The sequence below is a fragment of the Bubalus bubalis genome, chromosome 5 (genome assembly GCF_019923935.1).
Source record: "Bubalus bubalis isolate 160015118507 breed Murrah chromosome 5, NDDB_SH_1, whole genome shotgun sequence".
NCBI classification, from domain to species: Eukaryota; Metazoa; Chordata; class Mammalia; order Artiodactyla; family Bovidae; genus Bubalus; species Bubalus bubalis.
Genome location: NC_059161.1, coordinates 16,662,871 through 16,690,711, shown reverse-complemented (window position 1 = coordinate 16,690,711; position 27,841 = coordinate 16,662,871). Strand labels below are relative to the sequence as shown.

The 27,841-nt window shown below is 45.0% G+C and overlaps 1 protein-coding gene and 1 long non-coding RNA gene across 3 annotated transcripts in view; one reads left to right on the top strand and one right to left on the bottom strand.

Moving 5' to 3' along the window:
- The window catches only part of NMNAT2 (nicotinamide nucleotide adenylyltransferase 2), a 220,484-nt gene that overhangs the window by 44,623 nt on the left and 148,020 nt on the right, over positions 1 to 27,841 (bottom strand). The window lies entirely within an intron of this gene.
- On the top strand, positions 5,525 to 11,150 carry LOC102394090. The gene is made up of 3 exons (XR_326683.4): positions 5,525 to 5,711; positions 7,644 to 7,759; positions 10,812 to 11,150. It is a non-coding gene; the product is annotated as an uncharacterized LOC102394090 (long non-coding RNA).

Sequence of the window (27,841 nt, the reverse complement as noted above, 5' to 3'; positions counted from 1 at the left end):
GTATATGTGGACATCTGAATGACCACATATATATTTCTTATAAATCACTGCACATTGCAATCCCTGCATGGCAATAACACTGTATTACATAATTTAAATTTGCTAAGAGTGTAGAACTTAAATGTTCTCACCAAAAAATAAATATGTGAGGTGACTGACAGATATGTTAATTAACTAGATGAGAGGAATCTTTAGACAATGTGTACTTAAATCACCACAATGCACACTATATCTAAAAATTATATATGTCAATTATACCTTAATACAGCTGAAATTTAAAAAAAATCCTAGCATTTTTCTAGAAAATAGAAAAAAGAACTCTTTCTAACATTTTATAAAGCCAGTATTGCTCTGATATAAAAATCAGGCAAAGAGAGTACAAAATATGCAAAAATCACTAGCAAAGTATTAGCAAATAGAATCCAGTTGTATATAGAAAGAATTATATACCATGACTAAGTGTCATGTAATCCAGAGATAGAAAACTGTTTCAATATTTGAAAAACCATTCAGTGTAATTCATCACATTAACAGGCTAAAGAAGAAAAACCACATGATTATATCAATTGATGCAGAAAAAGCAGCTGACAAAATTCAATATTCGTTCTTGATAAAAACTCAGAGAAATAGGAATAGAAGGAACTTCTTCGGCATGATAAAGAACATCATCATACTTAGAGCAAACATCATACTTAAAGATGAAAGACTGAATGCTTTCTTCCTAAGATCAAGAACAAGGAAAGGATGGTTACTCTTACCACTGCTATTCAACATGGTGCTGGAAGTTCTAGCTGGCTCAGTAAAGAAAGAAAAAGAAATTAAAGACTAAGAGATCAAAAAGAAAAATATCTACCTCTGTTGCATATGGCATGAAAGTCTTTCTTAGAAATCCTGAGAGATCTATAAGAAAATTCTAAGAAGTAATTAGTGAGTTCTGTAAGATCATAAGGTAAAAGATCAACATAAGAAGGCTTGGGAAAGAACATCAAGAAAAAAAAGAAGAGATGGAGAAAAGCTTTTGTATACATACATATAAATAATATGTATAATATATACATTTTAGAAAACTTATGAACTTTTGCCTAGCTTAAAAATTTATGACATTTTGACTCTACTGTTTGACTTAGTATGAATAGAATTTGAGGCATTTCTAATTAAAAAAAAAAATATATATATACAACAAGCAACAAAGGTTTACTGTATAGCAAGGGAACTACAGACAATATCTTGTAATAACTTACAATGGAAAATAATCTCAAAAATAATATGTGTATATGTAAAACTGAATCACCTTGCTGAACACCTGAAACACTGTAAGTCAACTATGCTTCAATAAAATACACATATCAAGAAAAAATCAACATAAGAAAATCAATTGCATTTCTATATGCTAGCAAAAAGTACATGGAAATTGAAATTTAAAATACAAGATGACTGGGACTTCCCTGGTGGTCCAGTGGTTAAGAATTCACCTTCCAATGCAGGGCACACAGGTTCAATCCCCAGTTGGGAAACTGAGATCCCACAAGCCTTGGGGCAACCAAGTCTGCGGGATACAACTGCTGAGCCCGGGCACTCTGGAACCCATGTGCCACAACTAGAGAGAAGCCTACTTGCTGCAACAAAGATCCTGTGGGCCACAACTGAGACCCAACGCAGCCAAATAAATAAATGAAAAAAAATACAAGATGACATAACCATTCAAAAATAAAATACTTAGGAATAATATAATAAAACATATATACAATTTTGAAAGACACATGTACCCCAGTGTTGACTGCAGCAATATTTACAGTAGACAGGACATGGAGGCAACCTAGATGTCCATTGAGAGATGAATGGATAAAAAAGTTGTGGTACATTTATACAATGGAAAATTAATTCAGCCATAAAAAGAATGAATTTGAGTCCATCGTAGTGAGGTGGATAAACCTAGAGCCTCTTATACAGAGTGAAGTAAGTCAGAAAGAGAAAAACAAGTATCATGTATTAACAAATATATATGGAATCTAGAAAAATGGTACTGATGAACTGAGTAGAGAGCAGACCTGTGGACACAGTGGGAGAAGGTGAGGATGGGATGAACTGAGAAAGCAGCATTGACACATATACATACCATGAGTAAAACAGACGGATAGTGGCAAGTTACTGAATAACACAGGGAGCCCAGCCTGCTGCTCTGTGATGACCTAGAGGGGTCATACATATATAATTATGACTGATTCACATTGTTGTATGGCAGAAACCAACACAAAATTGGAGAGAAATTATCCACCAATTAAAAATTAAACAAAATTTAAAAACTACATAGAACTTGTATGCTAAAAACTACAAAATGCTGATGAAAGAATCACAGAAGATCTAAATAAATGTTGAGTCATAAAACATAAAATGACAAGCTACTCTGAAAAATATTTTATGGATTAAAAGACTCAACATAGCAAAGATATTAATTCCCAAAATTTATATATAAATTTGATGCACTTCCTATCAAAATCTCAGCAAGGATTTCTTTTTGCATAAATGAAGACAAAATAATTCTAAAATTTATATGGAAAGGTAAAGGAGCTAAATAGTTAATACCTTAAAAAAAAAGAATAATAAAGTAGGGAAATCAATCTGTCCAAATTTTAAATACTATTATATAACTATGGAAATCAAGTGGGAGGTATTGGCAGAGAGTTAGACACAAAGGTCAATGAAACAGAACAGAGAATCTAAAAATAGCCCCATACAAGGAAGGCCAAGTGAATTTTGACAAAAGCGCAAAAACAATTCAATGGAGATAGGACTGTCTTTTCAATAAATGGTGCTGAAGCAACAGGACAGCCATAGACCAAAAACAAAATAAAAACAAACTGAACTTGACCTAAATCTCATATACAAAAGTTAATTCAAAATGGATCATACAATATTGTAATTAGCCTCCAATTAAAATAAATAAATAACATTTTTTAAAAAACAAAATGGATCACAGATTTAAATAAGGTAAAATGAAAAGCTGTAAAACTTCTAGATGAAAATGTGGGAGAAAATCTTTGGGTCCAGGGCTTGGTGAAGACTCTTCAACAGGATGCATAAAAGGAAAACAAACCACAATAAACTGGACTTTAATAAAATAAACTTTTTTTTCTATGAAAGACTTTACTAAGAGGATGAAAAAACAAGTTATAGGCTGGAAGAAAATGTTTGCATCCACATGTCTTAAGATTCGTATTTAGAACATAGAAAGGACTCAAAACTTAGCAGTGGAAAAACTAACAATCCAACTAGAAAATGGGTAAAAGACACGAAAAGACATTTCACTGACTAGGACAAATGGATGGTGAAGAAACACAGGAAATGGTGTTTAATATCCCTAAGCATTAAGAACGGAGAAGGCAATGGCACCCCACTCCAGTACTCTTGCCTGGAAAATCCCATGGACGGAGGAGCCTGGTAGGCTGCAGTCCATGGGGTCACTAAGAGTCAGACACCACTGAGCGACTTCACTTTCACTTTCCACTTTCATGCACTGGAGAAGGAAATGGCAACCCACTCCAGTGTTCTTGCCTGGAGAATCCCAGGGACGGGGGAACCTGATGGGCTGCCGTCTATGGGGTCGCACAGAGTAGGACACGACTGAAGCGACTTAGCAGCAGTAGCAGAAGCAGCAAGCATTAAGAAACGTAAATTAAGACCAGGAGGAGATACCCCTATTCACTAATAGAACGGCTAAAAGAAGAAAGAATGACAATGCCAAATGCTGCTAAGGGTGTGGAGAAACTGGGTTCCTGATACATTGCTGGTGGAAATGTAAAATGGCAAACTACTCTAAGAAATAGTTTGGCAGTTTCTTAAAGAACTAAATATCCACTTACCATATGACTCAGCAATTGCACTCCTGGGTATTCACCCCAAAGAAATGAAAACATGTCTACACAAAAATCTGTGTATGATTGCTCATATCAGCTTTACTTATAATAACCAAATACAGTAAACAAGTAAAATAGCCTACAATTTTAGGCTAACAGTTTAGGTTATATAGATTATTATATAGATTAGTGGCTGCCAATGGTTAGGGGTGAGGGTACAGAAAAGGGAGGTGGGAGTGACTATGAAGCTATAGCTCTAGTCCAGGGAGATCTTTGTGGTGATGGATGAGTTCTGTATATTAACTGTGTTGGTTACATGAATCTACACATGTGATAAAATCACGTATAACTTTATAATACATACACTTTATATCAATGTCAATTTCCTCATTTTAATATTGTACTGTAGTTCACAAAATGTAAGTGTTTCAGGAAACTGGGCAGAGGGCACATGGGACCTCTCCATACTATCTTTGCAACTTCCTATGAATCTATCAGATCAGATCAGATCAGATCAGTCGCTCAGTCGTGTCCGACTCTTTGCGACCCCATGAATCACAGCACGCCAGGCCTCCCTGTCCATCACCAACTCCCGGAGTTCACTGAGACTCAATTGTTTCAAAATAAAATGTCTTTAAAGAGGTCATGCTAAACCACGAAACACGGTATCATTTTAAGGTGGCAGTGTGCAAATCCAGGCAAATGGCAAGCAATCTCAGGGGTTAGATGCTTCTGGAAATTTATCTCCTCATCTCTTTCTAGTTTTGTTACTATCTGGATTCTAAGATTTGGGGTTGTTGTGGCCAGGCAGATGTTGTTGAAAGCAGTGCTTCTCAAGCTAATGTCCATGTGAATCCTCTGGGGATCTTGTTAGAATGCAGATTCTGATTGCAAGGGTCGGGATGGGACCTGAGATCAGGGCCAGGATTAGGGAGAGGTGAGAGGGGGAGGATCATTCATTCAAGTGTGAGGTCAGATCCTGTCTTCATTTCAAATTATGATATTATCCTCATCATGGATTTTTGCATTAATTTTTATTTTTAAAAAACATTATGTATTTTGATTACTCAGTTTGGGGGTGGCCCCTTAAATTTTGCACTGGAGGGGGCCATCCTCCTCGGTCTCATCCTATTCCGGGCCCTGCCTGAGATGCAGTGTTTCTAATAAGCTTCCAAATGAGACTAATGCTGCTGATCTGTGGACTATATATTGAATAGCAAGGGACCTGGTGCAGGGGTAAAGAATCCACTTGCCAATGCAGAAGACACAAGAGACCCAGGTTCGATCCCTGCGTTAGGAAGATCCCCTGGAGAAGGAAATGGCAACCTGCTTCAGTATTCTTGCCTGGAGGGTTCCATGGACAGAGGAGCCTGGCAGGCTACAGTCCAGGGGTCACAAAGAGTCAGACATGAATGAACATCTGAGCATGCACACACACACACACACACACACACACACACACACACACAGGTAGAGCAGTCCTTCAGTGGTAGGACATGCCCTACAATCCTTCCTCCCTCTTCTACTCCACCGCTACATCCACTTTGCATGACAAGGGCATTTCTGGACATTGGCAGGTAGCCTACTGACAAAGCTGTAGCTAGGGCCCTGGAATTTAATTTCATGCCAAGCTTCCCAAGATGTGGTCTATTTTTGTCCATCAGCTCTGTCCCAGGGACACCGCCAAATCATTGTCAGATTTTACACTCAGGTCTGAGCCGCCGCCATTAGACCCCCTTTCTTGCTCCTATCCTCACAGAGGAGGAGCCGAGGTTGCCAGCAGCATTGTCATGTCCTGTCCTCGCTACCCAAGGATCCACCGTGTCTCACAACTCATTCCAGGCCACTTGGAACCAGGTAACTCTCCCTTCCTGACAGGTCGTGCTGGACCCACCAGATGAGGACAGACACAACATGGATGATTTGCCCATTAATAATAACTCATGAGACAGACATGTCTCGTCTGCCTCCTGGCTGCTCAGTGAGCCTGGATGGTGTGTGATCTACTCTCCTCTTCCCGGAAGTTAATGGAGGAAACACTGTGGTCAGGATATCTACGCTAACCTGATTTTTCCTTTTCAGCTGCAATCAGAAATGACCCCTTCTGAGCTGTATTCACAGTTGAAGCTGCTGGCATTTGCTTTGTTTGTGAATTTCACAGAGGCAGTCTGGATTTGTAAACATTCTAAGTCTTAGAAAGCTTTGGCTAATCAAGGAAGAAGCCAAAGAGTGAATCCCTCTGGGCAGAGTTATTCCTCATCAGGGGTTAAAAAAATGTAATTTTTAAAGGAACCATCCTTGTGGCCTAGGAAACTGAACCTTAGGCATTCTCTAACAAAAATGTAATGAAGTGTTTATTACGTTCAAGGCTCTGTACCAGGTGCTATACAGGACATAGAGAAGTAAAAGACACAATCCCCACCTCCAGGGAGCTTAGGTTTCCAATACACACAGCATCCTTTGCTTAATCAATACCAAAATGAACAGCTGAGACCTTAAGTGTTATAGGACTTTGGGCGGCGGGGGGCGGAAATCAGTACCCTTGAGACAGGCCTGGGACCTCAGAGCCTTCCCTGCAGTGCTGCGATGCTTGCACATGGCTCAGATTGTAAAGAATCCACCTGCAATGTGGGAGACCGGGGTTCAGTCCCTGGGTTGGGAAGATCCCCTGGAGAAGGGAATGGCTACCTACTCCAGTATTCTTGCCTGGAGAATTCTGTGGACAGAGGAGCCTGGAGACCTACAGTCCCATGGGGTTGCAAAGAGTTGGACATGACTGAGCGACTACTACTAATACTATACTTCTCAGGGAGCAAAAAAAAAAAAATACAAGGAAATTATATGGGACTAAAAATAACTGCCTGCAAGCCCAGTTGGGGCAAATTCTGGATGTGAAAGATACAAAGTGATCAAAAAACCCAACTGGCACTTTTGAAGAGCCTGGAGCAAAAACATGGTGTTGAGAGCAAAAGCCGGGTGCTGTGCATGCCCCCTACACATAACACCACCTAATGGGTGGGCACACCACCTAAGTCACCCCTTGGTCTTTCCCCTCACACTCTCCTATATGGGATACCATATAAGGAAGTTCACCCCCCACCTTGGAGAGAGAGCAGCAAGGGAAACTGTTGTTTGTTCTTGCTCCCTACTGCTGCGGCAGAGGCCCCAGAAAAGCCGTGGCTGAATTTCTTGTCTAGCCTCTGATCAATTTCTATTGATTGGGGAAGGCCAAGAATTTTGGTTGGTTAACAGCCTGGGAACTTGCCTAGAACAGATGAGACTTGAGCTGGGTGCTGAAAGCAGAGAAGAGGATTATTTACTCTTTATTTTCTGTTTTCTGATGCTTTAACATCTGTGGCCTTGCTGACCTTGGAAGGGCCACTCTCCAAGAGTTCATCAATTCTTAGAGATAATAAACAACTTATCCTAGAGATAGAAAACTCTAGATTGCACCCATCCCCTAACCCCTCCTCCATCTGGTTCTCACACTCAGGGCCACTATTGCCCTGCCCTAATCACCCCCAAGGGCTTCCCAAGTGGCTCAGAGGTGAAGAATCTGCCTGCAATGTAGGAGATGTGGGTTTGATCCCTGGGTCAGGAAGATCCCCTGCAGAAGGACATGGCAACCCACTTCAGTATTCTTGCCTGGGAAATCCATGGATAGAGGAGCCCGGTGGGCTACAGTCCACGGGGTCGCAAAGAGTCAGACGACTGAGCAAATAACACACAGACATAGTCAATCCTAAGCCTGCTTACCCAGCTACCCACCCCCGCCATTTCTTCCTACAGAAACCACAGTAAAGGCTCTTACCCATGTTCCCGCATCTCTCTGCCTCCTGACTGGCCCTGGTGTTTCCCTGAGTGGCCCCCACCCCTCAGCATGTCAAGTCCTCTCCTTGGGATCTGTGAGTATACTTATCTTTTCAATGGCTGCTGCTGCTGCTAAGTTGCTTTAGTTGTGTCCAACTCTGTGCGACCCTATAGACGGCAGCCCACCAGGCTCCCCTGTCCCTGGGATTCTCCAGGCAAGAAAACGGGAGTGGGTTTCCATTTCCTTCTCCAATGCATGAAAGTGAAAAGTGAAAGTGAAGTTGCTCAGTCATGTCTGACTCCTCGCGACCCCATGGACTGCAGCCTACCAGGCTCCTCCGTCCATGGGATTTTCCAGGCAAGAGTACTGGAGTGGGGTGCCATTGCCTTCTCCACTTTTCAATGGCAATCATCTCCCAATCTGTAGGTCTTGCCACATCTAAATAGTAGTGAAGGCTACATTTTGAAACAGAAGGAAGGCACTCATTCCAGGGGCACAAGGCAATGTTGAGCAGGTGAACTGAGTCAGGAATGGAGTCTCCAGGCTCTATGGCTTGGCTTCTTTGAAAAGACATGATACCCCTTTCATTCACCCACACTAAGCGTGTCTGATCATCCCTCAGCCTGGGCATCTTTCTGGATCTTCCTCTAGTCCCAAATTCTCCAGTCTCAATCCATCTGGGAAGCAGGGGCTGGGTGATCACATTCCCCTGGCTGAGTGAGACAGTCAATCATACCAGCTCCTCTCTGAGCCATAAGACAGCTACTTGAGTCTGAAATGGGTATGAAAGGGTGGCATTGTCTTTGACGTTGATCCATGAGTGGGACCATGGGAGCCATGTCCACTGTCCCCACTGTGGCCATCCCTTGGACATCATTAGTTGAACGGGTTGAGAGCCCCCTATAATAATTGCAGACTAGTTATAGACGACCTCCTGCAGGGAGCAATTAGCTTAGCTCTTCTTAAATCAGCCCTGCCCTCACCAGCCACCTACAAACGCTTGCCATCACACCTCAGCAGAACCAGGGGAGAGGATGTAGATTTCCCAGGACAGAGGTCTCTCCCTTCCTTCATGCCCTTTACCTGCAACTCTAGGAGAAGCAATGACATATGAAGCCCCTTGAGGTCATGAGAGCATAGATTTTTCCTCACAGTGAAAGACAGCGTCTTAGTCCTGCCACTGAGACTCAGGAAGGCATGTGATGGAAATTACATTTCCCAAAGGGATGGTAGAGGGCCCAGATCCAGTGCATTCTTCTGCTCAGTGTCTGGCCAGCAGAAGGGGTGGTCTGAGCTTGGATGCACATGGGGATAAAGCTGAGCTCCCTGAGCAGGCTCATGTGCGGAGCTTCCCTGCAAACCTTGAAAAGCTCCCCTGGACATAAGAGTCTCCTGGTGACCATCTGTCAACTCCCAGCAGCTGCCCCCACCCCCACTGAGCATGTGTCAGGTTGCACTGACCAAGGAACGTCACCAGTGCTTCCCAGATGCCCCTGCATGCCTGGCTTTCCTCTAGTCCCTGGCTTTCCATCCATTTGTCTGGCTTTTGCGTCCCTGAACTGGTCGTCGGGGAGAAATAGAGTAGCACGGGCACCTTCTCTTTCCCGCTCATCTTATTGGCTCCACTGCCTCTGGCTTGGGAGGATTTCTGTCCCTCTGTCTTCACAGCTGGGAAATGATTTATGATCCTCACTTCAACTGTCACTTCTGACGGACCATGCGGGGTGACCCTCTCATACTCCCCAAGTGCCATGTGCCACCCTAGGGCTCTCCATTCAAATCCTTTCCACTGGAAACCACCCCCTCCCCTCCCAGATCGCCATCAGTCACCCTTCTCAAATCGGGCTACAAGCTTCTTGGAATTCACCCATTATTGAAAAAGACTCATTTCTATTTATTTCCTCAGAAGCAGAGAGCTAAATATATACATAAAAATATGGCATGAACCGGCCTCCCCTTCAGTGAGACTCATAAACACATGAGAGAATTATTTCAGAAACCCACAGACTGTAACACTAAATATAACTGGGTGGGTGGATTGGGGCAGGGGAGGGTGGGTAGACTGGAAGGTGAGGGGGAAGGAAAAAAGGCAGGAAGAGGACACATGATGTAGAAAACCCGCTGTGGCTTCATATCCAGGTGACAAGTCTCTGTCATTTGCATGGAATCAGGCTCTATTTTTAACTAGAAGTCTGTTACTCCACACTGTAGGAACCATTAACCTTTTTGAATGTAAGTTCGCCATACAGGCTTCCTATTCAAGGATAATCCAGGCTTTGCAGTGGAGTTTGTGGAGGAAATAGCTTTGCCTTTATCAGGTAGAAGTACCGGAGGGGACTTCCCTGGTGATCCAGGGGCTGGGGCTCCACGCTCCCAATGCAGGGGCCCAGGTTCAATTCCTGGCCGGGGGGCTGGATCCCACAGGCCACAACTAAGATCCAGTGCAGCCCCAAAAACAACCAAGTGGAGAACATCTTGTTTTAAGGATGTAGTCCTGCTGAGGTCATAGTGCAGGGTGAGATTTCTTAAAGGTTAAAGGTTGCTTTTGTCCTAAAGATCATTACTGCGAAAATGCTGTTACCTTTACAGCTTATCTATGTTCATCTTCCCTTTCCACTTCCCCAAGAGTTGGTAGAAATACCTTCTGGAACCAAGGTACGCTTAGCTAAGGGCAACTGGCTGCCCAGTTTTGCCCAAAACTTTCCTGATTTTAGCACTAAAAGTTCTATCATCGGGAAGACCATTTGGTCCCCAGCAAATGGCGATGGTCGGTGTGCAATGCTAAATCAAGGCCTTCCAAAGATGTCCACGTCCTAATCCCCGGAGCCTGAAAATATGTTACCTTATTGTGGCAAAAGGGATTCTGCAGATGTGACTTGAATTAAGAATCTTGAGATCGGGAGATTATCCTGGATTATCCAAGTGAGTCCAATGAAATCACAGAGGGAAGGCAGCAGGGTCAGACTCAGAGGAGATGTGACAACAGAAGCAGAGAGCAGAAAGAGATTTGAAGATGGAGGAAGGGACCATGGGGCCAGGAGTGCAGACAGCCTCTGGAAGCTGATCTCCCTCAGAGCTTCCAGGAAGAACACACCTTAATTTTAGGACCTCCAGACCATGCGGTAATAACTTCGTGTTTCTTTCAGCCTAGAAGTTCGTGATCATTGATCGCAGCAACAGAAGCGAGCCAATGCAGCTGTCCCTGCCCCTGCAGGGACCAGGGTGCCTGGTGAACCACTGAACCACGCCATCCTGTTCCTCTCATATACACGGGCCAGAGAACAAGGGTCAGCTCCCACAGACGTAGACAAAAGCAATCGGCTCGCAAAAAATGTACGTGCTGGACTTTTCCAGGGTCACAGAAAGGACACACTGCTACAGCAATTCCACTGTTATTTTGAATTTTCTCTTTAAAGACACTTACAAGTAAAGAATGGAGAAGACAATGGCACCCCACTCCAGTACTCTTGCCTGGAAAATCCCATGGACGGAGGAGCCTGGTGGGCTGTAGTCCATGGGGTTGTGAAGAGTCAGACATGACTGAGCGACTTCCCTTTCACTTTTCCCTTTCATGCATTGGAGAAGGAAATGGAAACCCACTCCAGTGTTCTTGCCTGGAGAACCCCAGGGACGGGGGAGCCTGGTAGGCTGCCGTCTATGGGGTCGCACAGAGCGGGACATGACTGAAGTGACTTAGTAGCAGCAGCAGCATAAGTAAAGAAATGTACAATAATTTATAAACACCCCAAAATAAAGCCTTTATAATTCCCTAAATTAAGATACAGAGCCCACCTAGGAGGCAATAGAGCACAAGCTTATAGGCTCTAGGTTCAAAACCCACTCCAGGCATTACTAGCTGGGTGATCCTGGGTGAGTTACTCAACTGCTCTGGCTGCCGACTCATCTCTAAGCTGAATATAATAGCATTATCCAGCTCATGGGGTTGTTAGACAATAGGTGCAGGGAGCTCAGGAGAGCACCAGTATCAGGAAACAGTGGCCACGCTTTTCTTGCCTGGGGAAGCCTAACAATTCCTTTGGGGAGGAAAGTGTGAGATAATAGAAAATATATATATTGGTCTGTGCCCCCCATTCCTGGCACAGAGCTCCTAAAATCTTTGTAATTTCTTAAGTGATGAGAAAACTAGGAGCATCTTTGGTGCTATTGGGTTGGTCAAAAAGTTGGTTTGCACTTTTTGTACGCTCTTTGTCCTTGACCCTGTCCCTGACACTGGGCTCTTAAAACCCTTGTAAATTCCTAAGAAATAAGAGCACAACTAACATCTTCTTTTCTCCACCTCCACCCTACACGGACTTCTTTAGCCATGGTATGTGGGCTCTAGAGTGTGGGGGCTCAGTGGTTGCAGTGAGTGGGCTTAGTTGCCCCTACGTGAGATCTTAGTTCCCTGACCAGGGATTGAACCCATGTGCCCTGCATTGCAAGGCAGATTCTTAACCACTGGACCACCAGGAAAGTCCCCGTCTTTTGTTCCAATGAGGTGACTCTAGTCCAGGTGAGTTCCCAGATGACTCCTGCATTGGGGCTGATCACCAGGAAGATGAAGCCAAGATTAAAAGCTTAGAAGGTTCAGTTCCACTCCAACCCTATCCTCCAGAGAGGGGATAGGGGCTGGAAACAGAGTCAATAATTGATTGTGCCCTGGTGGCTCAGACGGTAAAGCATCTGCCCACAGTGCAAGAGACCTGGGTTCAATCCCTGGGTCAGCAAGATCCCCTGGAGAAGGAAATGGCAATCCACTCCAATACTCTTGCCTGGAAAATCCCATGGACAGAGGATCCTGGTAGGTTACAGTCCATGGGGTCACAAAGAGTTGGACACGACTGAGCGACTTCACTTTCACTTCAAGTGAAGGAGCCGCCATAAAAATCTCAGCAGTAGGGGGTTTGGAGAACTTCCAAGCCAGAACACATCACCGGGAGGGTGTCGCACCCCAACTCCACGGAGACAGAAGATCCTTCGCTCAGGACTGTCCCTGATCTCAGCCAGTGTATCTCTTCACCTGGCTATTCATCTGTATCCTTTATCGTATTCTTTAATAAGCTAGTAAACATTAAGTAAGCGCTTCCCTGAGCTGTGAGCCACTATAGCAAATTAATTGAAACTAAGAAGGGAGTTTTTAGAACCTCCCATCTGTAGAGTTTGGTCGAAAGCATCTGAGCTTTCTACTGGTGTTTGAAGTATGTGGGGGACAGGGGAGGGTTGGGGCTTGCAGGGAGGGGACACTCTGGTGGGACTGAGCCCTTAACCTGTGGGAGCTGCTCTCTCAGGACAGGTAGCGTCAGAAGCGAGATACATTGTAAGATACCAGGCTGGTGTAGCAGGAACTGCTGATTGTGGAGAAAACCCTGCAGACATTTGGTCACCAGAAGTGTGTTTTGTATGTGGAGTAAAGGAGACACACAAGGAAGGAAGGAATGGTCTCATAGCAGGGAAGAATCGGATATTCCCAAATATAGGAATGTGGAAAACTGAGACTTTTCCTTATAGCCAAAGTGAGGCCAGGACAAGGAAAATTCAAAAACTCTGAAAATATGCGGCAAGTAGGAAGTCTAAGAGGTCTTCCTTTTGACCTGCAGTGCTTGTCGGTGCCCCGTTAGATGCTTCTCTTGGTGCTCACCACCTCTCTTGGGCAGATTTTCACTCACTGTAGAGCATTAGCTGAGTTGCCAGTGTGTTCGGATGATGGATGGGAGGGGGAGCTGCGTGCAGGAAATGTCAGGCTGGCCCACTGCTCTCCAGGTTATTGATTGAGCCCTGCCGGCGGGGAGGACAGAGGCTTCTGGTGCGATGGATGAGACTATTCTAAAAGGTTCAGAGCTCACAGAGATTTTTGCTGCTTCTCCCTGAGCTGACTTGGAGGCATGACTCCAGGGGACACCAGCATGAAGCAATCTTAAAATGGCTATTAGGACTCCGACGTGAAATAAGACACCATTGCTGTATGTCCCTCAAGGCAATTTAAAAAATGATACTAATTCATGTCAGGGAGGATGAAGGGAGGTATACATTCTAACACAGTTAGTGGGAGGATAATTTAATAAAGCCTTTTAGGAAGCAATACGGCAGTCAGCATCTATCAAAAGGACAAATGGGCATAACCTTTGACCTGACAATTCCACCTCCAAGAACCCATACTATGGAAAAAACTTGCACATGTGCACAGAGATTTGTTCAAAAAGATATTCCACTTTAGCGTTATTTGCAACAGTAAAAAATCAGAAATCTGTATGGAAGATGCCAGACAAATTATGGTGGTGGAGGTACAGTAAAAGGAATACTATGCAGCCATTTAAAAGAATGAAGTTGGCCTATCCAGTCTGACATGGAAGCTCTCTAAGACACATTGTTGGGGGTGGGGAAACTAAGGCACAGAACGATCCCTAGAGTATGGTGACATTTGAATTAGACTCTAGGAGTGTAAACTAAATTCTGCTAATGATAAGGAGAGAAGGGAAGAAGATGAAACAGAGAGGGTATGGTGCAGGGCAGCTTCTCTGCAGAAGTAACAATGGGGCAGAGAAGTGAATGCCAAGGCATCCACCACACAGAGATCTGGAAGGAATGTGTGGCAGAGCAGAGACAGCAGCTGGTACAAAGCCCTGGAAATGGAATAGCCAGGCTGATGCTGAAGTCAGAAGGTTTGAGGGAGACCCACGGGGAAGGGCCTTGTAAGTAGGGAAGACTTTTGGGCTTTTATGCTAAGTACTTGGAGGCCTGTGGGCAGGAGGCCTGTGGGCAGGAGAACAATCTGAGTCACATTTTTGAAAGTTTACAGATCAGCTGTTGGGTGGAAAATGAATAGTGAGGGGGCAAGAGTGGAGTCAGTGAGGCCAATTAAGCGACAGCCACAGGAGTCCAGGTGAGAAATAGACATGGCCCTGCCAATCACCAGGGTTCCTGTCATGTACTTCTGGAAGAGATATGTTCGTCTGCATCTTACAAGGCTGTTGGTAACTATGATATTATTTTTAAAAGTAAAAAGACCTATGTTAAGTGGAGAGAAATATTATGGGAGAATTATAGTAATAATTATAGGAAAATAATATAGGAGAATTAAATTTTGTTAATCAATTACGTGGATTATTTTGTTAGGACCCTATCTTGATTTGGTCAAATCCTTTCCCCAGAACACAGCAATTTATTCAACAACCTGATATTATATTGTTAGTTTATGAAATGGGTAGCAGGACTGTTCCCCTAACCCAAGAGTCAAAAGGGACCCCAGGGGACTTCCTTGGTGATCTAGTGGCTAGGACTCCATTCTCCCAACACAGGGGCCCGGGTTTGATCCCTGGTCAGGAAACTAGATCCCACAGGCTGCAGCTAAGACTGGTGAAGCCAAATAAATAAATAAATACTAAAGCCCAAACAAAAACAAAAGGAGACCCCAGGAATTAGGAAAACCTGTACAAAATTCCTAAGTCCCACAGTCTCATGCTCTTAACTGCATGCACTCTGTATGAGCTTAAGCATACTTCTCTGGCTTCTGTTCCTTTTTTTAGCTAAAGTTACAGTGCCCTCTAGAAGGCCAGACTATTTTTTTTTTTTTTAAATCCTAGTTTTAAGCATAGCCAATACTTTCTCTTGGATGAACCTTTTCAGCACTTTTCTGAAAATATAAAGCAGACATTCGAAGAATCATAGAAATTCACCCTGGGTGGCCTATAGCTCTGTTCTTGGAATGTAAAAGATGAGTTTCGTGACCTTCCACAGAGAAGGCAGCTCTAATTAGAGAGGAAAGAGCCCACCAAAATCAGGTAAATCTGCAATCAACCTAGGTGGGGTTCAGATGGACTCTCCCAAACATTCTTAGGATGCCATATTTCTGATTATTCAAAACCCTTGACCTGGCAATCTGAATCTCAGTATGTCTAAGTTAGCTTCCCATACTGCCCTGCTCCCAGGACCTCTTTCCAACACCGTGTGAACAGCCAGTGCAGAATATGACACCGCCCTAATGCTTTAGAACCAGGACTCAGTGTCATACAGCAAATCCCGACTTCCAGAATGCCTCTGATACCAAGTCACAGCTATTTCTCTCCCCCCTCATTAGCCCAACCTTGAATCAAACTCCCTCCAATTTGCTCCCATCCCTCGCCTGTCCCCAGCGGTTTCCCAAGAAGGTCAGAAAGACCCTGATTCTTATGGAAGTTTCTAGATTAGTTGTTCATAACTGGGGTTGATTTTGCTCCCAGGAGACATTTGTTGATCATCACACTTGGAAGGTGTGACATAGCTAAAGTGGTGGTTTTCCCAGTAGTCATGTACAGATGTGAGAGTTGCACCATAAAGACGGCTGAGCACTGAAGAATTGATACTTTCAAACTGTGGTGCTGGAGGAGGCTCTTGAGAGTCCCTTGGACAGCAAGGAGATCAAACCTGTCAATCCTAAAGGAAATCCACCTTGAATATTCATTAGAAGGACTGATGCTGAAGCTGAAGCTCCAACACTTTGGCCACCTGATATGAAGAGTCGGTTTCTTGAAAAATACCCTGATGCTGGGAAAGACTGAAGGCAGGAGGAGAAGAGGGTGACAAAGGATGAGATGGTTGGATGGCATCACTGACTAAATAGACATGAGTTTGAGCAAACTCTAGGAGACAGTGAAGGACAGGGAAGCCTGACGTGCTGCAGTCCATGGGGTCCCAAAAGTTGAACATGCCTGAGCGACTGAACAACAACACTGGGAAAGAGGGGACTGCTGGCTTTTAGTTGGTAGAGGCTAAGGGAGCTGCTAAACATCTTGCAATGCACAGGATCACCTCCTACAACAAAGAATGACCTGGTCCAATATATCAATAGTACCAAGGTTGAGAAAGCCTGTTCTAGATAAACAAAACAAGGCCTCTGTTTTGGTAAAGTAGAAACTAACAATGGTAACCCAGGTGGAAAAATTACAACCCCAAGAGGCTAAAAAAATGGCGATGGGATTTCAGAGTCTGCCTTTCTGCTGGTTTTAGCACAAGGGACTGTTATTGGAAAAAACAACCAAGTCATATACCATTATGACAAAATCCTGTGTGACAAAGGGATTTCCAAGCCATTCAGGAGGGTTTTGTGTGATTAGGCCTACGATTCCTGCTCACCCCAAGAGGCTGCACGTAGAGATTCGTCCCTGCTAGAGTGAAGGACAGGGATCTGGGACACGCTTTGTTCTGTTCACCTGCCTTCTTCCTCTCTATTAGCTCCATCCCCTTTGCTCTCATAAACTGAATTCCTCTAGGGAGTCCTGCATCTCAGCTTCAAATATCCCCCTGAGCTGACAGACGAATGGCTTCTGTGCACAGTAGTTAAAGAGCACAGGATTTTGGAAGAAGCAAAGATTTAGGGACTCCTGGCTAGAGATCAAGGGAGAGAGACCCTTTCTCCTTGCAAGTCCTAATTAATTAATTGGCTCTTTATGAAAAGTTGTGAGGGAATAGTTCAGACAAGCAGCATCGAAAGGAATTTTCAGCAACCTATTTTCTAGACTGAAAATAATATTATATAATCATCAGGCTAACCGAATTGCACTATTTCCTAGCACACTCCTGGTAACGAATTTTTCTTTTGAAAGTTCAAATGACATGAACCTTTTTGCACCCTCTTGGCAGGAGTGGACAAAGAGGCCTGTCCCTAGGGAGGCTCCCTGGAAGGACCTGCTTACTGACTCTCAGGTTGGAGGACAGAAGGGGCTGCTTTATAACCTGATGACTAATAGCCGTGAAATGTAGTTATGACTTTTTTTTGTCACGTGGACCCCAAGAAGTGGGCTGCTGCCCAGATCAAAGTAAGCAGTTGTATGATACATCTTAGACTTCAGGCCCCCTATGTCCACGCATCACCTTCATCACCACCATCATCACCATCACCATTATCGTCTTAGTGTTCTGCCCAGTTCAACCAAACACATTTAGAAATCCATGAGCATTTTATAAAACAGAAAAAGACAGAATTATTTTTTCTAGGCATGTTAGTCACAGGCTTTTGTTGTTTTGGTGTAGTTTTTAAAAATTTTAATTTCAGACTTAGAAACAAGTTGTAGGAATAGTACAACGAACTCCATATACCATTCACCTAGATTCCTTACTTGTTAATATCTTACCACATTTGCTTTATTACTTTTTCTTTCTGTATATTCATAGTATTGCTGTTCAGTTGCTAAGTTGTGTCTGACTCTTTGCAACCCTATAGACTATAGCACGCCAGGCTTCCCTGTCCTTCACTATCTCCCAGAGTTTGCTCAAACGCATGTCCATTGAATTGGTGATGCCATCCAACCATCTCATCCCCTGTCATCCCCTTCTCCTCCTGCCTTCATTCTTTCCCAGCATCAGTGTCTTTTCTAATGAGTTGGCTCTTCGAATCAGGGGGCCAAAGTAGTGCAGCTTCAGCTTCAGTTCTTCCAGTGAATATTCAGGGTTCATTTCCTTTAGAATTGACTGGTTTGATCTTGCAATCCAAAGGACTCTTAAGAGACTTCTCTAGCACCACAGTTCAAAAGCATCCATTCTTTGGCACTCAGCCTCCTTATGGTCCAACTCTCACATTCGTACATGACTACTGGAAAAACCATATTTTAACTGTACGGACCTTTGTCAGCAAAGTGATGTCTCTGCTTTTTAATATGCTGTTGAGGTTTGTCATAGCTTTTCTTCCAAGGAGCAAGCATAGTATTATTACTTTTGAAACTTTTTGATAGTAAGTTGCCTTTTTGCTCTCCTAAATACATTGATGTATCAGTTCAGCTCAGTTCAGTCACTCAGTTGTGTCCGACTCTTTGTGACTCCCTGAATTGCAGCACGCCAAGCCTCCCTGTCCATCACCATCTCCCAGAGTTCACTCAAACTCACGTCCATCAAGTCGGTGATGCCATCCAGCCATCTCATCCTCTGTCGTCCCCTTCTCCTCCTGCTCCCAATCCCTCCCAGCATCAGAGTCTTTTCCAATGAGTCAACTCTTCACATGAGGTGGCCAAGTACTGGAGTTTCAGCTTTAGCATCATTCCTTCCAAAGTACACCAACTATTTCCCAACAAAAAGGACATTTTAGTGACAATTAATTAAACTCCTACTTTTCCTGTTGAAGGAAGGCTGAATGTGGTTTCAAAGACTGAACCTGCAAAACAGTCTTTTCCAAGGATCTCCTGGAATATCTGGGTCCAAATCCTGGCTTTACTGCTCTCCGGGAATGTGACTACTTTCTGAAGTCTCAGTTTCTTTATCTGTAAAATGGAGACAGTGCCAGCATCTCTTTCACAGGTTGGTATGAGGATCAAATGAACTAAGTCACAAAATAGGCCTATAGTGGACAGGTTGAGCATGCAAATATTATTGAGAAATAATCTATTTTAAAGTGACACAATGCTCAATAACAATAGTGCTTTTGCTTGTAATTATTCAGAATGGTTACTTGCCAACATTTCTCCAACCAGGGTCCTTTCCTATGAAACCCAATCCCTCAGTTTTCATTGATGACACTGGCAACAAATGTATAACTGTCCTAATTTCTCCCTCTCCACTGCCAGCGACCCTCCCCCAACACACACACACACACACACACACACACACATACACACCCATCAGTGCTCTGTTCAATTTAACTATGACAAATTTAGAAATTTATGAGCATACTATAGAATAGAAAAGAACAAAATCATTTCTTGTAAAGTTATAAAAATATTGTGCTTTAAAGTGGAACAGCCACAGAGATTCAAGCATGTCTTTGATCATATCTCTTAAGGAGCAACAGACAGCAATGTGAGTAATTACCACCAAAGAGACTGAGATACCCGGCTTCTGGATATTTGGGTAACTAGTGGTACTTACTGTCTTTCTCTAGGCATGGATAACTGGGTATTTGGTTAGTAAGGAAAAAAGAAAACTAATGTTCACAATATGGGGCTTCCCATATGGCACAGTGGTAAACAACCCGCCTGCCAAGGCAAAAGACGCAGGAGAGGAGGGTTCAATCTTTGGGTCGAGAAGATCCCCTAGAGAAGGAAATGGTAACCCACTCCAGTATTCTTGCCTGGGAAATTCCATGGACAGAGGATCCGGGCAGGCTACAGTCGTCCATGGGGTTGTAAAGAGTCAGACATGACTGAGTGCCCACACACACATACATGTGCATGTGCGCGCACGCACACACACACACACACACACAATGTTCAAAACATACTGTGTTCCTGCCGTTTTCACAAGATACTTAGATATTTCTACTTTCAAGCATCTCCTTTTGAGAAACATACCTCTTAAAATCCAACAACAATCACGTATGAATTAATCACTAATTATTACCAACGGCAGCCCCGAAGGGGAAGGTTGGCAGAGACGCCTTGAATCAGAAAGCTACGGTTTGGCGCCAGCCACGGCTGGGTTTTCTCTCCAGGGCCCTGCTGGGTGAGCAGCTATGGGGAACGGGTGGTTTGTGCTGAGCTACAGCTCTGGGCCTTCTGTTTATGAGGCAGACTCTGCAGGCAGCGATCTGGGCTGAAAGTCAGAAGCTGCCTGCAGGGTGTCCCTTGTGGAACCTTTTAACAGTCTCCAGGGTCACCCATTCAGCCTCCAGTATGCCTTCAAACTTTTCACAACTTGCCTGCAGGATGAGGCCCAGACTCCCAAGTAGAGCGTATCTGGCCCTTAAATCTGAACCCTCCTCCTCTGCTTCTGCTGCAGCCTCAGGCATGCCCTCGTCCCCGGCGATGTGGATCCGTGAACATAGCCCCTTCACCCCTGTGTTCCTTCTGCCTCAGATGTCCTTCCCCTGCTGGTAACACCTGCCCACCCTTCAAAGTCCAATTCACCTTGCCACCTCCTTGGGCTTTTAGTAGCAAAATTCATTCTTTCCACAGCTCTGTGTATATCACCAATAACAAGTCTGATCCCATTTTCTTTGGTGAAACTGTAGTTTAGGGCTATGGTTTACTATTTTTTACATATCTATGTACCTGGCCCCTCCTTACCAACTGAAACACTTGATAATACTCTTAGATACTCATCATATACACAGCTCTGAGCGGAATTGCAGCACAGATATAGATAAAAGTGCAAGCACCTAAAAACTAGAATTTCCAGTCTGAAAGTGAAAATTACCAAAATTCTATGCTTTGTACATGATAGTTTTGAGAATTTAAAATCCTAATATCACCTCATACAGATTTTAAGAGATTAAAAACTATAATAATTCAGTCAAAAGTTTAAATTAACGCTCTATCTTAATATTCTATCCAAGTTTTTTCTCTTGTTATCTAGAACATTCGCCTACCTCAACAAAAAGATGCTGCTTATCATTTAAAAAAAATAGAAGAGCATATTTAATGGACTATCCCTCATACTGTGATGACCATCTGTACCTGGCTGAAATCACTCAGGGCAGACAGAAAGATAGAAATAAAATGCTTTTGCACATGCTTTTCAAAGGGTCCATTTATATTTCAACTGTTTTAACAAAATAAAGGATAAGCACCAAGTTCCCCATTGACACAGCATCTCCATGCGAACATGTCCATGCATCATGCGTGTTTGGTAGCACGTGTGTGACTAGTTCCGCGTTCCTTTAGTGGGTGCTATACCACTGAGGACAGCTACTGTGGGAGTGTGTGTGCATTTAACTCAAGGCAAATTAAAGACATCACATCCTAACGGCTTTTAATATATGAGAGGAGCCTATGAACTGAGCGAACCACCAAATTCAGAATAACCAGAGCCTTTAATCTTTGATATGTAGAGGTTTCTAATTCAGTGATTAGTGAAAGAAGGCCCACTCTGGGGGAGGATTCAGCCTGTTTTTCTCTTCCTGGGCTCAGTTTCTGCCCTTCCTGACACCATCTGTAGGTGGGGGCTGGAGGCAGCTTTCCTTGGGAATGTTGGTGACATCACAGGCCCAGGGTCCCCTCTGACACCCTGTGCTCGGGTTCCCAGGGATGTCCCCCTTGGAATCTGGAACTCATTATGACACAGGTCATGGAGAGCCATGTGAACAATGAGGAGGGAGTGGGCGCTGGCTGAGCGTCTGTCTCCCTGACTCCTCCCTGAGACCAGCAGCCCCACTGTGGAATGGGAGCAGAGGGGAGCGGGGAGCGGGGCTGGCTCCTTCTCTCCTGCAGGCTCTCCAGCTTGGAAAGGGAGTGGATTCACACCAAGCGCATTCCTTCTGACCCATTTTTCTCTTTTGTGTCTGTGAAGATCATGTGCTGAGCCAAACAAGAGCCCCGGATTTCTTCCCAGGCTGCTGTTAATATCAGCCGCAGACCCAGGGCAGGCCAGCTCTGCCGGGCATCCTGGGCCTTGGAGCTGGTCGGCCATGGGTCTCCGACGGACTGTCCAGGACTGCTGATGCTGCACTTGTGCTCTGGAGGGCAGGACTGGATCTCATCGGGCTCGCCGCCTTGCCCACCCACCCCCAGCCCTTAGCAGATCATCTTCAGTATTGACACCCAACACTAAGGGGGTGGGGGAGGGAGGGAATAAACTCAGGAGACGAAAGAGACGCAGGTTCAGTCCCTGGGTCAGGAAGATCCCCTGGAGGAAGGCAAGGAGAATACCACGGATAGGGGAGCCTGGTGAGCTACAGTCCATGGGGTCACAAAGAGTCAGACATGACTGAGCAACTTAGCATGCACGCACCCCATGGGGATACAGTATACTGTGTGTGTGTGTGTGTGTGTGTGTGTGTGCACTCAGTCATATCCGACTCTGTGACCCCGTGGACTGCAGCCCGCCAGGCTTCTCCATCATGGAATTCTCCAGGCAAGTATACTGGAGTGGGTTGCCATTTCCTCCTCCAGAGGCTCTTCCCGACCCGGGGATTGAACCTGTGTCTCCTGCCTTGCCCACATCGACAGGTGGGTTCTCACCATTGTGCTACCTGGGAAACCAGTATATTGTATACTAGTTGGAAATAGTGCCCTCTCTGATCCTCTTTCCTCCCACCTGAGGAAACTGAGGTTTTTCACAGCAGTTCTCACGCTGGGCCCTGGCTCTGCGTGTTGGAATTTCATTCACCTTCTTGGGTGGGTGCCATGATCCGACCTCAGAGCCTCCCTCTGGCCTGGCTAGTGGCCACCCAGGATTCTGGAACTGCTAATCACTAGACAGGTGTGGATTTCATAAATGTTACCCAATCCATCTGTAACACATATATTTTGACAAGAGCCCTCAGGCGTCTCTCTCTAGAAAAGTGACTCTAAAATGGGAAATTCAGGAACCTGTGTCAAGGTAAGGCAGCTCTCTCTAGAAATTGGGGCCCTTGGGTCATATCTCAAAAGTAGCATCCACAGGGCTGTGTGGCCAGGCTGGTCAGCCCTTTAACTACACACAGTCGTCCCAGCTTCACCCTGCATTTCTCAGCCTCATATCCCCAACCCCAGTGTTAGCCTGACCCCTGGTTTTCTAAAAACTCGGATTCCCCAGCCCTTACCACCTGCAATCAACTCACCTTCAGACAGTCTCTGGAATCAGGGAAGCCCTGCTAGAGTTGACTCAGTTTCCCTATCTCTCATTAACCCCAGAAATGCGGTCACTCGTCAAGGGACAGGCCTCTGCCCAAGTCAATGCTAAGTTATTCAAAGCGTCTTGACTAGTGTCCCAAAATATTTTGTTTTAATTAGTATCAACTGTGAGCTGGATATTCTGCTAAGCGCAAAAGATACAAACAGAGCACCCAGTGTGGGCGCGAGATACATAATAGACAAGCCAGCAAGTGTTGTAAGTAAGAGTCATGACAACAGGCCAGGTTTCCGGTGTTGAATACGTGCCCAGTGCTGCGCTACAGGCTTTACAACCACTATTTTAATGACAGAGGTGAGCTCCTGGAGCTATGGGAGCTGAGTTCCACTGACAGCGGGGAATTGAGCCTCTAATCCTGGGCACTGGGCCCAGGTTAACCCTGTTGCTGCCTCACCTACCCTGCAGGCCCCAGGATCCCAGCCCTGGATCCCAGGAGCTCCGTTCACTCTGGCTTTCTTGGGCCTTCTGGTCCCCCATCGTGAAGCTCTCCTACCTATCTGCAGACACAAGCCTGGTCTGTGAGAGAAAAGCCCGGGTCAGATGGAGAATCAGGGCGTCTTTGGAGCTGGCTTCTTACTTGGTGGGGGTGGGGGGTGGCGTGCAGAGGTGATGCCCAAAGGAAAGGAGCATTTGCATTGAGTTCTGTGTTTAGAAGACAGGTCAGCTCTGGAAGATTTATTCCCGCTTGATTTTGGAATTCCAAAACCGGAGCGAGGTCATCTTGCTTTCCTTGAGAAAGGAAATCCCCCAAAGAGGGTGGAGGGGGAGGAATTTCTGAGGGCCGGGCATCTCCTGAACAGGGAAGGGAGGGTTGGGGAAAGAGAGGGCAGCAGAACACAGTCCAGCCTCCTCCCCCTGGGAAAAGGCCTAAGTCTGGCTTGCCTTGGGTGAGCCAGAGGCGGCGGGCTCCATCTGCTGAGACCTTGTAGATACACACATCACCAGACAAGCCCCAAACTGCTGATCTCTACTTTTACCTTCACTGGACTTTCTAAAATTAGATCCAGGAACAGAGGGTGTTGGTCATCCAGACACAGAACAGTGTTCTGGGGTCCGGGTGCCTGGGGCAGGAAGGAGGGAAGGGCCAAGAAGTGGAAAGCTGCTAAGGATTTTTTTTTTTTCCATAATTTTTTTTGGCTGCACTGGGTCTTCATTGCTTTGCGCGGGCTTTCTCTAGTCATAGTGAGCAAGGGCTACTCTTCGTTGCAGTGTGTGGGCTCTGGGGCACACGGGCTCTGATAGCTGCACGTGGGCTCAGTAGTTGCAGTGCATGGGCTTAGTTCCTCCGAGGCATATGGAATCTTCTCAGACCAAGGATCAAACCCACATCCCCTGCATTGGCAGGCATATTCTTAGCTACTGCGCCACCAGGGGAAGTCCAAGATTTTTAAAATATTTATTTTTACTTATTTGGCTTTGCCAGGTTTCTGTTGCAGCACACAGGATCTCTTAGTTGTGGCATGTAGGATTTAATTCCCTGACCAGGGATCGAACCTGGGCCCCCTTACACTGGGAGTCTTAGCCAATGGACCACCAGGGAAGTCCTCTGCTAAGGATTTTTAAAATCACCTTCTTGTTGTTACTGTTTATTTTATCATCACATCTGCTCTACTGGGACAGGGATCATTAAGCACAGTTTACAAATGAGAAGCTAAGGACTTGCTTTAAGCGTCAGAGTCAGGAATCACACCAAGTCTGGACTCAGAAGCCCGTGCACTGGGACGCAGGTGAGCGCATACCTCTACACGATATGACCCAGCCTGAAACTGGTTGGTGGCTCTGGATTTCAGTTGACTCACTTAAAAAATATTTGCTCTGCTTACTTTCATTCCACCAGCATGGAGCATCTACTATTATGTGCCAGTGGGCTAGGCTGAGTGCCAGGAATGCAAGGATCTACAAAATCAACGTCCTGCCAAGAGTAGTTTATATACCAGTGTGGAAGAAAGACTCACCCACAGATCACCTCAGTGCAGTGTCTATACAATGCCCAGGCGGTACTAAAGTTTAGATGAGATGATACATGCAAGCATTGAGCAAAGCCAAGGGTTACCCTGATCTCCCCGAGGCTGAGCCAGCTCTCTTAGGAGTGGAAGGAGAAACAAGAACAGGATGGGAAACTCTTGCAGAGAATCTCAAGGCAGTTCTTCCCTCTCAGCAGTGCCTCCATCCACCTAGGATGGTAACAGGGCCATCCTTTTCTTCCCTTTTTCTCCTTCCTCCCTTCTTTTCTTTCTTTCCTTCCTTCTTCCACTGTTCTATGCGTGTCCAGAGAGGTCCTTGGTGGCGGGACCCATCCGACAACAGTAAGCAACTGGGGAACTTCTCAGCTGGGGAGTTCAGGATGATATACAACCTAAGAAGACCTCAGAGGGAGTTTTCCACCATCTGCTCTGTCTTTGAGTGTCTGCGATGTGAAGGAGTTCCCATGCTCTCGCATTTTCCTGGATATGTCCCAATGTAATAGGAAAATCATTACTCATCTCTAATAACAACCTCTCCTCTTCTCTGCCTATCATGGAGAATTCTGGGACAACACTGTATTCTCTGCTGAATTGGGGTAAAGGGAAAGGAGGGAATTTAGAGAAACCAGACTGGGTAGATTGATTTCCTCTGGAAAGTAACTCTCTGTGTTACTGGTGGAAGAGAAATAAAAAGACCTTGAAAGTGAGATGAGAAGAAAAGAAAAATGCAAGTATTTGTGCTTAGGGAGAATTTTAGGAGTGTGGAGAGAGGTGATGGTTCTTGAGAGAGAGAGAGAGTTGTATTTGAAATGTACATGGTGAGACAGACTTTTTAAAAAGTGTTGCTCTATTTTGAGCTGACTGCAGTTTTGGTATTCTTTGAGGGATTTCAGCTGAGACTAAGATTTCTTTGTGAATTACTTTTTGTCTATCTGACAGTTGTTTCCCTGAGTACATCACCGTGTCAGGACTGGGTCACGAGGCAGCCTTGCTTTCTGTGACTTACACCAGTGTTCACAGGATTCAATCCAAAGTCATCAGTTCTAAGCTCTTCATTTTATTACAGATAAAGACTCAGAGAAACGCCAGATAGATCCCAGTTCCTTGTTTCACATCTAATTTCCTAACAAGGCAGTGGAGCTGCCCCGGTCCTTCTGCTACTGAAAAAGAATGAGGGGAGACTGGCAAACAGAGGAGAAAAGGGAGAGCAGAGAGAGAGAAACTATCTCCCTCCATTTCTTTCATTGGTATATCCCACATTTGAGCCACCTTCATGCTGGCAGGCAGCGCACGTCCTGTCTCTCTGCCATTTTTTAAGCTACGTGGCTTTGGGAAAGTCATCTCCTATCTGAGCCTTAGTTTGAAATTGGATTGGATTAATAAGAACAACTAACCTTAGGGTAGCTGGGGATTTCGAATGAGAGCACTTAAGTGTAATTTGACCTGTAAGCTACAAGTCGTGGTGTGATGAGACAAACATGTCCATCCTTTCATCCCACCAAAGAGAATCCTTTCATTTCAACCTAATTCCACAAACCTCTTTCTCCACGCTAAAAAAAAAATGATGCATTCTTTTCTCCTAGGAGAGAGGTCAAATCATAATAAAAGGTTGAGAGAGAGGGGAAAGTTCAGAGGCTGGGGTAGAAGAGTTTATCTAAGGGAAAGGTTTGAAAATGGTGCCAAAGCAGCTTTAGGGTGAAAACTACCTGAATACAAAAAGAAATAAAATTTGATTTAATCTTACTGGGAGCATACATTTGAGTGCCTTTAACATCCCAGACTCTTGAGAGTCCCCTGGACTGCAAGGAAATCAAACCAGTCAATCTTAAAAGAAACCAACCCTGAATGTTCATTGGAAGGACTGATGCTGAAGCTGAAACTCCAATACTTTGGCCACCTGATGAGAACAGCCTACTCATTGGAAAAGACCCTGATGCTGGGAAAGGTTGAAGGAAGGAGAAGAAGGTGATGACAGAGGATGAGATGGTTGGATGGCATCACCAACTCAGCTGACATGAGTTTGAACAAGCTTTGGAAGATAGTGAAGGACAGGGAAGCCATGGTTTGCGATCCATGGGGTCACAAAGAGTTGGACATGACTTAGCGACTGAACAACAACAACATCCTTGATGATAAAGATGGAATTTCCTTTAAGTTATAAGTAAATGTGGAACTGAGTTTTCTGAGTATGATGGCCCTCTGAGATTGTACTGTCTGGGTTTATGCAGGGTATGAACATAAGATATGGCTGAGAGACCTTTGAGGGAAGAACACGTCCAAGTGTGTGGTACCAGGTCTCCTTAGACCTGAATCCAGTGGGCCTTGACCTCTGCTCCATCAAGCTCCTGGGCTGCACCCACAGCCCTGGGCTTAGGGAACCACCACCACCATCTAGGGTGAGGCTTCTCCTTCTCATCTAGAAAGATCCCCTCCACCCACTCCCTCCAGCTGGGCAGACCATTCCCTCCTCCTGTCCTTATTCCTCATGAGCTGGATGTGTCCCAAGCACTGTCCCCAGCTGGCAGCTCTCACCTGTCAGCAGACTAAGGAGAGTCTACAGAGGGGGCAGCAGTAGCCGTCAGGGGATCACGGAACCACCACCCGGGGCCCCGGAGCAGCCACCTGGAGACGAAACTCTTATGCAAATCACAGGATGAAATTTTTAGGACCACACAGTGAAGTCTAAGCCCTCCCTGAGCACT